The 6000-nt window shown below is 38.7% G+C and overlaps 1 protein-coding gene across 2 annotated transcripts in view; it reads right to left on the bottom strand.

Moving 5' to 3' along the window:
* Nucleotides 1-2287: 2287 nt before the first annotated feature.
* The window catches only part of cd276 (CD276 molecule), a 60120-nt gene continuing 56407 nt past the window's right edge, over nucleotides 2288-6000 (bottom strand). The window contains exon 8 of one of the 2 annotated variants that reach the window (XM_033985100.2): nucleotides 2288-4677. The gene's annotated coding sequence lies outside the window, so the exon portion shown is untranslated. The remainder of the gene's footprint in view (nucleotides 4678-6000) is intronic. The other variant, XM_033985092.2, reaches the window with a different exon arrangement.

The following is a 6000-nucleotide window of genomic DNA, read 5'->3' as shown; positions in this document are numbered from 1 at the left end:
TCATCCAGTAAGTGCCTGAAACTAATTATTTGAGTGTTTCTAGTTGGATGTCCTTGCTTCCTTATGCCAGCTATGTACCGTTCATCCTATACTGTATACCCAAAGTGCCCTTGACCACGCGTCACCTCCACATAGAGCCCTTCTCTCACATAAAACCCCATTTTCATTATTCTGGACAAGCCGCACACGAACTTAATTGGCAAATCAGGCAGCTAATGGTTACATTTTAATTTGCAGCACCCAAAGATAACTCCAATGCTAATTTTGGCAGTCAAGGTCTTAATGATATGAGCATCACGCAGAACAAGGGCAGGAGCACCTTCACCCTGTATGGAAATTATGTAAATCCATGTGTGGTAAAACGAGCATGTTTCTGATGGCAGAGAGTACATTCTAATTCTGTTCCATCTTGTAAGTATAAACATCATGGCAGGAAATGCTGTTGATTCCAAGTGATTAGTTCAGCAATTATTCACACATCTGTTAGTTGCTGTGCAGATGTGCTCTCCTCAGACACTTGTGGGATATCCAGGAACACCCATACCCATTATATATTGGCTCGAGGGCCTCATTTCGGTCAGGAGTGTGATGGGAATCTCAATAGATATTTCGTTCCAGGTAACAAGTTCAAAGGCTAGATACTTAACTCAGTCTTTGCTAATTACTGGACAACAGACAGAGTGTAAAAATATGCCAAATTCTGGTGTGATTTACATGCCAAATAACAAATCAACAAATCAACCACTTCGAGAAAAAACACATGGATTTACTAATCTGCTATAAATATCCTCCATACATATTTTACATTGTGATTCAGCTAATGTAAGATCTTTTCCCAAAGCCAAATCCAAAAATGTCACTGAAAACCTCCTCGGTAAACAGTGGACAGTGAGAGTGGAACATGATGTGTGTCTAGAGTTTAGGCTGATTAGACTCAAATACCTCAAATTACCTATAAGGAGGATGAAAGCTGGTGTTGAGTTTTGAGTTGTTACTTGCTGTCAACACATGATCATTTATTAAAACAATTTCAATCAGCTTCAGCATACACTTTAAAATATGTATGTATTGTGTGTATTGTTTGTATCTTCACTGAAGCCTGTGCATACATAACATATTATCAAACATTCTCAGGAGAAATAAAACATGACATAAAATGTTGGCAGGGTTTTCTTCAACAGGGAACGAAACCCAGGTCATTTCTGGTCATTTCTGAAATAAACACTTGACCCAGGACCTGGGTCCTCAAGGGTTTACACTTGGACCTCAGGGGTTTACACTTGGAGCTCAGATACCCTTCGTTTTCTTACGTTACCAGAAATGTATACAATATCTAGTTTTCAATACCTGTACTTGAACAATATTTTTTCCAAGTACTATTCTTGAATTATAGTAAAAATGTCACTACAATTAACGAGATATATGAAAAATAATAACAAAGCAAGAGAACCTCAGTCCATCTCAGGGAAGTTGTTACACTATGCACCATGCTTAAAACCTCTGTAGTGTGTTTAATTATTGTATAGTTATTTATAATGGAATAATACAAAATACATTTGTATATCACCTTTTGTTTTTTAAACCAAGGAAAGCCAGAGCCTATAAAGAAGATAACACTTTCTGGGTCTTAGGAAAGTTTGGAGCTCTGTTGTAGTGCACTTTGCATACTTTTTCTTTTTTAATGCAGATTGATGGTCATTTGTATTTCAATTTAGTCAGCAGTGGTTTTAATTTGGAATTAGGCTATTGAGGGAGGCTTGACAGACTTCTAAATTAATGAGGGTTTGGCATTTGCTCTTTTGGTCTCACAATTATTCTTTAATTGTGTATTCACTGTGGAAACAGAAATAGAGGCACTGTGAAGCTTCAACTCAAGACAGCTGCGTTTATCAGATTAAAATATGTGTTTTCATTATAAATGTCAGTATTTTTATGCATGCCTCTCATACTATTGACCAAATCAGATCGAAAAAGTACATCTGGAAGAGTGACATTCCAACATTAGATTCCATGATGTTTTTTTCTCCACAGAAATGAGTGCCTCTCCAAATAAGCCCCTGTTCAGGCTTGGAGCCACTAATCTGTCATTTCATTTCAGACAGGTGTCTAGGCCACGAGGACGCTTGGCAAGGTCAAGGGCTACTGTACAGAGATGTGCACATTTTGTCAGTGGCTCATCCAGCTTAGCCACAAGACACAGTTTGAGCCTCCTTCTCTCACACACAAGCCAGGAGCCCTGCATTAGTCTGCGAACATATCTATTTCCAATGTGACAGCGATAAACAATCACAGGGAAAAGCCATTATTTAAAACAAGTCAAATGTTTGGGATGACTGAGCATGTGCAAACAAAAGCAGGATTAGCCTCAAAATAGGACTGTGTCTAACTGGGAATGTGTCAACATGTCACTGTTGATCTACATGCAAATGAAATGTTTGTGTTACCCAGACCATAATTTGTGTTTGGCTTATTATGTAGAATAGTCTTGACTCTAGTCAGTGGAAAATTCTTCCTAATGGAAAGTGTAGAGATGAATTTGAGCAGCCTAGTTAATCCTGTGGGGCAGAAATGCCTGTAATAAACTGGACCTTGTTCTAGCTCAGTGAACACAAAGTGGCCCTGGGAATAGGACCAATAATTACCAATGGCCAGGCACTTTCACTCTGTCTCTTTAATGTAAATAGGCACTGTTTTATTTGACACAAATGGCTTTGGTAATCATAAATGGATGGAAGGCTAAGGCAGCTCAAGTACCAAAAACACAACATAATAATCATCATCAGTACAGAGCTATATAAAAAAGATTAAGTAACACTTTATTTTACACTACTTTTAATTTAATGTACCCACCTCATTAGTACCATGTAACAACATGTAATACACATGTAACCCAATCCCTCCAACCCTAACCTTAAAGCCCTACCCGACAAAATACGCAATGACACATTTAAAGACATTTCTTTCATTACTGCCGTTTTGTATTGCACTTAAAAACTTACACTCTTGCTGTGAGAGCACTTATCTCTCCACAGACTTAACTTTTCTGTTAAAGGGTTCACCACCAGCTTTTCTCCATGGAGATGTTATTGTTTTGGAATATTCCACAGAATGGCTTAAGATAAAAAAAACAACAAAACACTAGTGGTTTGGTTTTAACTTAACACTTCATTTAGACCAACTCCGTCACATCACATGTGCATCTGCCATAGGGAAACAAACAAGAAACAAATATAAAGGTAACGTAATACACAGGAAAAGTATATTAAAACATAATAGTATCCTGTCTAGATAGTATTAAATGCCAGGGAGAATAGCTGGGTTTTTAGTCTAGTCTTAAACTGTGTTAAAGACTGAGAGGATTTGACAGGCAAAGGGAGACTGTTCCATAGTCTGGGCGCCGCCACAGAACAGGCTCAGTCACCTCTGGTTTTGAACCTGGATTTGTGCACAGCAGCAGGAGCAGGTCAGCTGACCTCAGGGCTCTGGGTGGAGTATAAGGCTGCACTAACTCCCTCAAATAAAGAGGACCCATAGAGTGCAGAGTACATTTAAACACAATCAGTAATATTTTGAATTGCGCCTGATATGAAATAGGGAGCAAGTGCAGGGTGAAAGGTTCTGTCTTAATACAATAAAGTGTCATTGAAAACAGACAGTTTTCCTGTGTTTATCTTCTGTGTGGATATAAATAGCTGTTACAGAATCATTACGACTGCTGCAGCAGCCGTCAGAAATAGACTCAGACGGATTGGAGACGTGATGCAGTGGTGTAAACCATCTTATTTAATTTGAAAATATTCTAATTGTTACAGCAGACGTACAGATCTCAGACTGGAAACGTGACGGAGTTGATGTAAGTGAGGCATTACTCTCTATGAAGTCATGCAGGTGGCACCACCAGAAATATTACACAGTGCTGCTTTAACCCTTACTCATGCAATTACATGTTGTTACATTGTAACAAGTACTGCAAACTAAAGTGTGACCCTGGATTGTACACCTGCAACAAAAAGATAGTTTACATAATCATTCTTTCATTTAAACCATTTCATACATAGGAGGCTGTCAGGCCAGTGTGGAAATCAGGGTGTATCCCATGCACCATTTGCAGTTTGTTGGAGCTTAGCTGGCATTCAATTTCAATTGCCTCAAGTTAGTGAATATAGGAGAGCAGCGAGCACTGACAGGTACAAGTTACTCTAGTGACAGACGCTAATTAGCAAGTGCAGGAGTAATAGAAGAGCTGGACTCCCTCTCTGGCAAAGAGACAGTGATGGCAACAAAGGCAGGGTCATCTCTTTTTAAGTGTCTCGCTTCCCATTAGAGCCAAGATCTCTGGCACCAGCCCCATCAGAGGCCATTCAGAGCCAAGGCAGTTTGTCACATTGTGTAGATCTCCTTTGCATCCTGCATACAATAGAAGTGAACTCGCTCACTCGCCGCTGGCTCACCATTGACAGGGGGGAGGATAATAGAAAAATAATGGTATGTGATGAGTTTATGTGTTTTGATGGAAACTCGAGGGGAAAGTCTGTGAGAGAAATGATGGACTCATCTTCTGCTCACTGAGGCTTTGACATTCTGTAGGGGAAGCTGGAAATAGTCTCCAGGTTGATAGATAGGTGGTTTGGGATTACCCGCCAGACTCATCTGCTAGCCACTGCCTGGTGCCAGCATCTAGAAAAAAACACACAGAAATACAAAACAGAATGTCAGCTTGTGCGCTGTGGGAGAAGCTATTACCTTTAAAAACAGTAGCGGCCATTGGGTGACAGTTTGGAATGATCTACCGCTTACCAAAGACACGCAATTTGGCCAAGTTTAACAAATTTACATATATGCCACAACAAATATACAAATTTACTTATTACAACACATTGGGTCTCATTTGGTTAAAAAAGCTGAAAATACAATAATGTAATAAAGAAAAAAATAAGCCCCTATTTGTATTTTTTTTTTTTTTAAAGAGGACATGTGCAAAATTCAAATTGATCTTTATGCATAATTTCATGGCTTCCCTCCATCATTAAAACACTCAAAATTGAATTGTGATTGATTCAGGCCTGACTGAGTGTATCCTATTGTCCTTCATTTTAGGTTGCCAACATCCCTGTACTTAATTATGATTATTTGTCAAAACAAGACTAAGACCTTGTCCCAATTATACCCACAAGTGTATAAGTTCCTGAAGTATGTGCAAGCACCAGGGCACAGGGGTGGTGTGATGGTCCACACTTCAGATAACTTCTGTAGTGAATGTGATATGGTAAAACTTACAGCAGCAGCACGTTAATGCAAAACTTGTAAAATTAAATCAGAAAGTCATTGCCATAGCCCTTTTTTAATCATTTGCTGAATCGATCACAATAGCAGAATCAGATATGCGTAGGTGCAGTGGATAGAAGACATACACTCACTCAACACTTATTTATTCACTGACAATGGAAACCGTATGTGGGAGCCAAGTTTTGGTTCATGTTTAGTAATACATGCTAATTCAGATTGTTGATGTTTTAATGTTAATAAGTTATGTTTCTTGCTAATATTTCATTTCTATGCATGGGCTATATTTGATTTATGGCATTAACGTTGATTTGAAAGTATTTTAGGATTGCCATTGTTTAAGTTACGTAAATGTGTTACCGTCGCTTTAAGAGCAATAACGCGCATAAGGAAAGGGACACGCGCTGTAAAAAGGGACTAGTTGAGGCAGAGCGTAAGGACGGAGCCAAACGGTTTTTTACCGTAGTATTGTTTGTTTTTGAGAATAACTTCATTTAATTGCTATGTAAATATATTTTGCTACTGTGAATTAAAGTTGTTTTTTTTTTTGCAACTCTTTTTTACATCGTAGTCCGGAGCAAGTTATTTTTCCCATCAATAAAGAATACACGAGTAACACCAATGGACCACACACCAGGCCTCAACTCGCATATTTGTAAAAAACCAGCTCACTGTGGATCAATGGACATTGGTGGACGGATTTGAAGCAACAAGAAA

The sequence above is a fragment of the Periophthalmus magnuspinnatus genome, chromosome 3 (genome assembly GCF_009829125.3).
Source record: "Periophthalmus magnuspinnatus isolate fPerMag1 chromosome 3, fPerMag1.2.pri, whole genome shotgun sequence".
Lineage (NCBI taxonomy): Eukaryota > Metazoa > Chordata > Actinopteri > Gobiiformes > Gobiidae > Periophthalmus > Periophthalmus magnuspinnatus.
This window is presented reverse-complemented; position numbering and strand designations above follow the sequence as displayed.